Below are 9,899 nucleotides of genomic sequence, written 5' to 3' on the forward strand. Positions count from 1 at the left end.
TTATTTATTTTTAATTTGACCAGAGAAGGACAAAGTGAGAGCAAGAGAGAGAGAGAGAGAGAGAGAGAGAGTAAGTAAGAAAGCAAGCTGCCAGGTCGAGATCAGGCATATGTGAGTTCAATGACCTTTAACCACCACTCCACCTACCGGCCCCCCATATACTTATAAATTATCAATATATTATTAAAATTATATGTCCAGACAATGGCCTAGCAGTTAAGGGAGCCAAATCCCACATGACCACATACATATTTGAAGTCTGGCCCCAGAAGCTTGAAAAACATGTCAAATATAAGTGCATGTGTACCCATGTTCCCAGCTATAGGGAGAGATGAATAGAAGGGGTTACAATGTCACCTCTCCCTATTGGGGAATGCTTTCTCCCTCTCTCTCTGTCTCTCTCTGGTAGCACATGCATACTCTAGCAATTTAAAAAAATATATATAAATATAATTTAGGTGATAAATTATAAATATAATTTAAATTATAATTCTCTGAGACATGATGTTAGGTTGTCCATTTGCCTTCTTTCCATCTTCTTCTTATGTGCACTAATTGCTATGAACTTCCCTCTTAGGACTGCTGTTGCAGTGTCTCAAAGGTTATGAAAACTCGTGTACTCATTATCATTGGCTTTCATGAAATTTTTTATTTCAGTCCTTATTCCTTCAGTAGTTGTGAAGTCATTCAGGAGTAGCTATTTAGCTTCTATGTATTTGTGTATTTTTGAGGATTTTTCCTGAAATTCATATCAAGTTTAATTCCATCATGGTCAGAGAAGATGCTGGATATAGTTTCTATGCCTTTGAATCTGTAGAGGCTTGCTGTGTGTCCTATAATGTGGTCAATCTTTGAAAAGGTTCTGTGTGGAGGTGAGAAATAAGTATATCTTGTGGTTTTGGGGTGATAGGTTCTATAGATGTCTGTTTAGTTCATTTGATTTATGGTATAATTTAGATCCTATATCTCTTTGCTTATTTTTTTGTCCAGGAGATAGTGGGGTGTTGAGGTCCCCAATAATTAGTGTGTTGCAGTCTATCTCTCCTTTTAGATCTAACAGTCTTTCATTCAAGTATTTGAGTGCTCCTGAGTTAGATGAATATATATTAATAAGTATGATATATATATTTTTTCTTTGAGAGGTTTTTGCTATAGGGTATGTGTGCTCACCAGAAAGACAGAGAGAGACAGAGGGGCAGAAAGTGAGAAATCACCCCCCAGGTGGGAATGGCCACATCGCAATCCCTTCTCCTCCGTTCTCCTCTCGGGATCTCGGTCATGCATGCACATGCACCCAAAGTGAGTTTAAGTTACCGGGTCTGGGACTAGAACCGTGGTCAACTTCATGGGAGTCCAGCGACATAGCCATTATGCTAACTGCTGGTCCCAGCATGATATTTTCTTGATGGATTAGCCCTTTTACTAATATATAATGCTCTTCTTTGTCTCTTCATACAATTTTTGTTTTAAAGCCTATTTGTCTAATATTAATACAGTAACTCCAGCTCTCTTTGGTTCCCATTTTCATAGAATGCCTTTTTCCAGCTTTTCACTTTTATTTTATGTATGTCTTTATCCGTGAGATGCATTTCTTGTAGGCAACAGATAGTGGGTTTCTGTTTTTTATCCACTCAACCAGTTTGTGTCTCTTGATTGGGGAATTTAATCCATTAACATCCAATGTTATTATCGATATTTCTGTACTTGTCTCTTCCTTTAAGTTGATCACTGTTTTGGTTGTCTTTATTTCTCTTATTTTTGTCTGTTCATTCTTTAATTTTCCTGGAACAGGACCCTGTTCAGTTTCTTGAGAAGCTGGTCTGTTGTTGGCAAATTCTTTGAGGTTTTGTTTGTCTGAGAATATTTTAATCTTTTTTTTTTCGCACATAAATGATAATCTTGCTGGATATAATAATCTTGGTTGAAATTGTTTCTCTCTTAACACTTTCAATAGGTCTCCTTATTCTTTCCTTGCTTCCATTGTTTCCATTGAAAGGTCTGGTGTTAGCCTTATTGGATGGCCTTTGTAAGTCACTTGATGTTTCTTTCTTGCCAGTTTTAGTATCATGTCTTTATCTGTGGTCTTGGCCAGTCTGGCTAAGATGTCTCATGGAGAGGGTCTTCTTGGGTTGATTCCATTTAGGCTCCTTTGTATTTCTTGGGTGTGGATGTTTGATTGTTTCTCTAGACTTGAAAAGTTTTCTTCTAGGATTTCATGGAAGAGATTTTCAATGTCCTTTTTAGTTTCTTCACCTTTTGGGATGCCAATTATTAGGAGGTTTTTATGTTTAACAGAATCTAATATTTCTTGAATATTGTTATTTTCTATTTTTCTCATTTTCTATTTTTATTTTCTCTTTTTGGTGTTTTTTTCTAGGTCAGAAGTTTTGTCTTCTAAGTCCAAGATTTGATCTTCAGTATGGTCAAATCTGCTTTTAATACTTTTGAGAGAGTTTTTGATGTCCTGTATTATAGACTTCAACTCTAATATTTCTATTTTATTTTTTTCTTATGGTGTCTATTTCTTCTTTCAAATTATGGAAGGACTTCCTCATCTTCTGGAGTTCGCTGTCTCTTTTCTGCTCCAACTCATAAAATTTTGTCACTATGAATGCTCTGAATTCTTTTTCTGATATTTTGGTAACTTTTTATTTTTCAGGAGATGGAGGAGAGTTATGTTCTTTGGATGCAGACATATTTTCTGTTTCTTTTCTTTTTTTTTCAAACTTGAGGCTCTTCTATGACTTCTAGCCATTGGGTGATGTATTCACTTTTGGATGCCTTTTTGAAGAATATTTCTGTCGCTGGAAACTAGTTTTCTTCCCTTTTACTGTGGATTGCTTCTGTGCCAAAGTCTCCCTTCTGCTTTGTTTAGCAATGAGGTCCCCACTGGAGGAGTTTTCTATTCATGTTTCTGAAGAGCAGTTTCTCCTTTTTGTGCAGGTGGTTCAGCATAGAGCAAGGATCCCTGAGAGCCTCACAACACTAGGGTGCTTGAAAACTATGATTCTAGACCTGTGTAGTCCCTCTGAGTGGGTGGAAGATGAGGATAATATAAGCGGGGAGAAAAAGAATATCAAAGAGGAAAAAAGAAAAATTTGCATGCTGTGTTTGCACAAAGTGCAATTTCAGCAGGGGTCTGCAGATGGAAGTGCACTTTGCTTGAGAACTGAGATTACCCTATGGGGTAAGGAGAAGGAAAGAATCAGCAAAAGAAAGAAGGGCAAAAAGAACAGCCTTTTTGTTTACCTTTTTGGAGGGGAGGACGGGTAGCTCTGAGGTTGGGAGCTGGGGACAGTGGGTGGCCCCACCTCAACTTCCATGACTGGGTAGTGGTCTGTAGAAGGAAGTAGACTCTGTTTGAGAGCTTAGAGTTGCCCTTTCTGATGGGGAGGAAGGGGGAGCTCTGAGGTTGGGAGCTGGAGCTGGAGCTGGAACTGGGGACAACTTATTTATTTGTTTTTGTTTGTGTTTGTTATTGTCATTCATTTAAAATTTCATTCTTTAATCCGCATCGAATTTACTTTGCTGAAAGATGAGATATAGAAACATTATTTTCCTAAAAGACAAATATTGTATAAGCCTTATTTTTCACATTGGGTATTTATTTATTTTTAGTTTACAAGAGGGCACATGCCCTCACTAGAGAGAGAGAGAGAGAGAGAGAGATGGAAAGTGAGAAATCATTCCCCCAGGGAGAATGACCATGCCACAATCTCTTCTCCTTTTTCCTCTCAGTGGTTTAGATGTGTATGCACACGTGCCTGGCATATTTCTCAAGCCTCTGTTCCGGGACGTAAAATGCAGTCAGCCATGTGGGATCCAAATGCCTTAATCACTATGCCACCATCTGACCCTTTACTCATTAATTTCTAATGCCACCACCATCAAACACTAAAATATTAAGATATACACTTTTATTTATGCACTGTCCTTAACACAGGTACATTATTTCTGAGTACATCTGTGAGGGGGTTTCTAGAGGAAATTGGCATGTGAGTCACTGGAATAAGTGGAGAAGATCTTCCCTCAATGTGGATGGGAAATTTTCAATTGTTTAGGAGCCTGGATGGAACAAACAAGAAGAATGAATTCTCTTTTCTGAACTGAGTCATCCTTTTCTTCCTACACTTAGACATTAGGCACTCTGGGTTACTAAGCTTTTGGACACTGAAACTTATACTAACAGCCTCTGAGGAATCTTGGGAGACTCTTTAGCCTTGGACTGAGTATTATGCCATCAGCTTCCCTGGTTCTGAGACTTTTAGACTTGAATTGAACCATGCTACAGACGCCATAGGATCTCCATCTTTCAAATGGCTTGTCAAGGTTCTTCTCAGCCTCCATGATAATATGAGCCAATTTTCCTAATAAATCTTCTCTCATCGATTTATATGTATCTATTTATCTTATCTATTTATCCATCTATCTTATTGATTCTGTCTCTGGAGAACTCTAATATAAATGAGCTTTAAAATAACTTTGTTTCAAAATTATGTAATTGAATGTTGCAAGGAAATGCATTACATTTGTGAATATATTTAAAGGACATTGATATATTTGTAATACTAATACTTTCATTCTGCAACATGGTATGTCTCTAATTTTTCAATCTTTGTGATACTAAATATTTAACCTTTTTTATGCATGTTGTATTTATTTGTGTTAAGTTTTCATAAAGTAATCATTTTCTTGCTATAACTATGTTTTTAAAAATGTCCCACTTACTTGTTGAGTCTATAATATGATCATCTATTTACCTCAGTAGATACTATGTTTCCTTTAGCTGGTTCTATATATATTTAGACATGATAAAACAAAAGTAATTATCTTTTAGTAAAACAATACATTAATAAAGTATATTTTAATTTATCAATATTTTAAATATTAAGTTCTTCTTTAAAATATAATATATGTAGATATTCATTTTTTCCAATTGTAATCTTGCTTTTTATGAAGTACATTCAGAGAGAAGATGAATAACTCTAATATACGTACTATATATTGGGAGTATGAGTTCCCTAAAATTCATAAATTGGTGAAGAAAAATATATGCATGTAATTAATTCAATTATAGATAAATATTTATGCGTATTATTTCAGAGGTATAAATAAAAACTCTGGTAGAGTTATGGAGAGAAATGGGTTAGTTTTGAATAGCGTGATTAGGGAAATTTTCACTGAACAGGTACAGTTTTTTTGTTTATTTGTTTTAATTTTTACCACAGAGTGTATGTACTCACTTGAGAAAGACAAAGAGAAGGAAAGTGAGAAATCATCCCCCTACACCTCAGGGAAGGTGGCCATGCCACAATCCTTTCTCCTCCATTCTCCTCTTGGGATTTTGGACATACACACACATGTGTCCAGTGTGTTTTTCAAGCCGCCAGGTCTGGGACTTGGTCCCAGAGTCGACCATTTGGAACCAGCAGCTTAACTGCCATGCCATCTGCTAGTCTGAATGCATACAATTTAAACTAGGAATTTGCATGCTGTATAAGTCAACCTCTTCATCTTAAAATTGGAGATGGACCATATGTCCCCACTTAATATATACCGAGTGTCTGCACTCTATGACTAAAACTAAATAACTAAAGGATATGGAAACACATTAAATGGTAGTGAATACCAGATATAGTGTGGGAAGAGGGTGGGTGAAAGAGTAGAGTCTGAGGAAGGACATTTCAAAGGAAAATAGAGAGGCAAAGCATTAATGGGACAAAGGAATGGGGTATTATCTGTTCAAGAAGACTTTATAGTATTATCAACTGGACTGGGGAGAAATGAACACATATTGGAACATTCACTTTGTAAGCTAAATAGTGTGATTGAATGTATAAAAGAACTTGAAATAAAAAAAAAATGGAGATGGACCAGCAAGTGGTGTAGTGTGGCTTGGCCATCACCCCATGGGTGATTTCTCACTTTCCCTGTCACTGTGTCTGTCTCTCTCTAGCAAACACATATGCCCTATGTCAAAACCCTTTAAGAAAAATAAAAAGTTGTAGACATTAGGTCTTTTTTTGTTGTTGTGTTCTTGTTTTTGTTTTGTTTTTGCTATAGGGTACTTGTGCTCATCAGAGGGAGACAAAGAGAGACGAAAAGAGGGCAAGTGAAAAATTACCCCCAGGACTGCAATTTCTTCTCCTCCATTCTCCTCTCTGGGTTTTGGGTACACATTGACAAGTGCCCAGCATGATTTTCAAGCCACAAGGTCCAGGACTTGAACTGTGGAGTCAGCCACATGAGATCCAGTGCCATAAACTTCATGCCACCTACTGTCCCAATATTGGGTAAAATCTTAAATGCATGTACCAGGTCTCATAGCATCAGTTTATAGAACATCAAAATAAATCACATTTGTCTTGGATTCAAAGCCAATTTCCCATAACTATACTATCCTGTGCCCATGTTAAGAAAAACTCAGACAATGGAACCTGGTTTATCTAAACTATTTGTCTGAATTTTGTCCCTGGTTCCTAGAAGAGGGGCCCCAAATTTTGGAAATTTCCTAAGTGATAGAATTGTCTTTGTTGTTCACAGTAGGTAGGTTACTCAGCCTAAACCTGAATTTATGCTAAAGACGTGACATATTATGAAGTGACTGCTTATGGGTAAGCCCCTAGATGGTTGTAGGATAGGTGCTGGCCATGATCAGGAAACTAATGACATGAATTGGACTTTTTCAGCCATGTGATACTCACCTGATTGCTCAACTTCTAGAAAAGAATGTAGAAGTGGAGATTGAGTTTAATCACTTGATCAATGATTCAGTGATTCATGCCTAGGTAATAAAATGCCATTAAAACTAGACACTTGAAGCTTTGATGAGCCTCCTGGTTGGTAATACACATCAATTGCCAAGGTTATACATTCTGAGAATATAAAAGCTTTGCATTTTGGATCGTTCCAGACCTTGCTTTATGCATCTCTTCATTTGATTGATCCTGATTGTATTTATAATAAAATTACAAAAAATAAGTATAGTGCTGTCATGTAGAGTAGCAGAGAGAGTTATGGAAGGGGAGTGAGAGAGAGAGAGAGAGGGAGAGTTTAAGCATGACTTAATAAAGGTTCGATTCACCTTTATCAGCTGCCCAAGCAGTTACAGCCAATCTGTGCTCTAGCCCACGGAAGGAGGACAGGACTCAGGTTTGTCTTTCAGGTTACTTTAATCACTGCCGGAAGCCCTGATAATGATAGAGGGAAGGAGGGGGGGGGGGGGGTTAGAAGTCACAATGGGACGAGCAGCGCAGAGTGTCCCTTGCTGGCTTGGTGACAGGGAGTGCGGTCCACAAGGGTGAGAGGGAGGTCAAGTGCCCAGTCCGCTGGGCATCTATGAGGCACAGGCAGTGAGCTGGAGAAGAGCTCTACGAAGATCTTAGCATATCAGAGGGCAAACAAGGAAGAAAAGTCCACCCGGTAATCCTAGAGTACGGAGATTGGGGCTAGTGGCCAACAGTGGAGCATCAAAGATGGTGGGACGGAGGGCCATCTGGGAGAGGAGGAGTCAGTGTGCAAACCAGCATGCCTCCGGCTGCAAGAGAGGTCTCAGATGCAGTGAGGTGGGATCTAGCCCAAGCGGAGGATAGAGCTGATGAGCTAAGCTCAGGCTCTTCGTTTTATGTCTAATTTTGACAGGCTCATGGTAGCTTGGCAAAACATCAAAATATTTTTGTAACATTTTACATACAAGTCTATGGTATTTGGGCCAAAACAAAGTGGGATTTAGGTGTTGGTTGAATGTTCAATTTCCAGGAACATAACTAATGCCAGTCTGAATGAACTACAAAATATAGTCAGCAAGCAGCGTTACAATCATTTTCTTCACAGCAAACTACTAACTTTGCCATTAAACAATATATCAAGTGTAGCAATTCTTCACAGCAAGTAAAACAAACATAGTAGGTATAACAAGTGCTTTCTAAAGTACTGTGAGTTATTCTAACAATTATCAAATCTGTGGGGATGATAGGAATCTCCCAATTTTTTCTAGTGTATTAGAAGTTCAGATAACCTGGCAATCTTAGAGCTTGTGGTTGGTATCTGAAGTGGAAAGAGTACTGTGGAGGACTGTGTCCTTAACCAGTGAAATTTAACCTAAGTCTACTTAGTGGCAGGGGGGAGGATTGCATTGCATGATACATAATCAATGACTTTGTACAATAACTACTTCACTAGGGCAAGACACCAAATGAATGAATCATCAGTTAATAGGGCAGAGAAAAAATTAAAGTTGAGTTATCCCTGTTTTTTAATATAAAATAGATACAAAGGGGTAATCAGTGTCATGCTGGTTTAAGTGGCTGGATCCCATATGGTTGACTGCACAGTTTGAGTCCTGGATTTGGTGTCTTGAAAAACAGGGTGTGCATGTTCAAGCATGCCCAAAGTTCTGACAACAGGAAGAAATGGAGAAAGGATTGTACCATAACCATGCCCCATGAAGGATGTTTTCCTACCTTTTATCTCCTCTCTCTCTCTTTCTCTTTCTTTCTCTGATCTCCCCCAATCAGCACACATGCCCTGTGGTCAATTTTAAAAAGAAAGAAGCAAAGAAAGAAAGAAAAAGAACACAAAATAGATTCAAGAACCAGTCCTCCAGAGAGCTCATCCACAGTCCAGTGATTATTTTCCTACAATAAACCTGTTGTTAATAGAATATTGCCTATAAATTAGTAGTTGAGTGACCAAAGTTAATAAAACCACCTTCTTAGTCTTAATAACAAAATATATTATATTTTGACCAAATAAAATTTTGGAGTAAGCAATGATTGAGTCTGAAATAAAGGAATTCACTGAGAATGAAATGACTAAGAACTATTTCTGCAATAAGAAAGCTGCATTATATTTTTCATTTTCATTCAGACTGGCTGTGAAATAATATAATATTAGTAGAAAGAAATAATAGAACAAGATTTGGGTATCTACATTCACCTTCATCCAGAGCTTACCATTTGATTAATTCATCTGTTGGGCCTCTGATATATTTTAAAAAGCCTTAAGGTTTCAAAACAAAGAACTAAAAATTCTGAATAATGAATACAAAAGTATGAAGAAGTATATTGTAAAAGCTGGAGAAAATGGAATTTTATTCCAGGATAACTAATAATAGTAATTCTTGAGCCATATAGCAAACAGTGATCTATCTGGCTTCCCTGAAATACATCATCTGCAACAACAATTCTTCATTTTCGATTTCCATATACTGCGGCTTTTCTCTGAAGTCCTATAAAAAGGAATATGGAAATAGCATGATAAACAGATCTATCATGCATACTGAATCTCTTCAAAAGCATTTCTTTAAAAGATTTTGTTATGCTGATGAGTTGTTCCAGTCCTGGGATACTATTGATATATTGAAATATTTGTTACTAACAATTTCACCATATGAAATGGTGATTCTTTTTTATTATTAGCTTTAGCTTTGCTATGACTTCAAGTACTTTCTGTTGAGATAAATTGAGGAGTGCATAAAACAGATATATTTTAACATACAAAATGGCACTAATACAGAACTACAAAGTAAGTATATTTTATGCTATCCTCATATAATACTTTATACATACAGTATTTGGATTGCATTTTACTACATGATAATAGAGAGTGAGATGAGATTTCTGTATGTCTGGAAGTTTTCAGCTGAAATTTCTTTAATACAATTTCTTTTCTTCCTAAAACAACAATTTAAGACTGAACTATATGATGCAGAGACTAAAGACTTGGGCAGCCTATTAAATATGCAACAGTAGTTAAGCTAAACAGTTCTACTTTAAGACAATATATATAATTAGGCAGTATTTAATACAGGAGTGTAAAAATGAGGAGGGAGGTACTTTTGAGAAAATTTATACAAAACGGCATTTGTAATTTTATCTTTCAACCAATAGATGACACCA

This window comes from Tupaia chinensis, unplaced genomic scaffold (assembly GCF_000334495.1).
Source record: "Tupaia chinensis unplaced genomic scaffold, TupChi_1.0 Scaffold149552_1, whole genome shotgun sequence".
Lineage (NCBI taxonomy): Eukaryota > Metazoa > Chordata > Mammalia > Scandentia > Tupaiidae > Tupaia > Tupaia belangeri.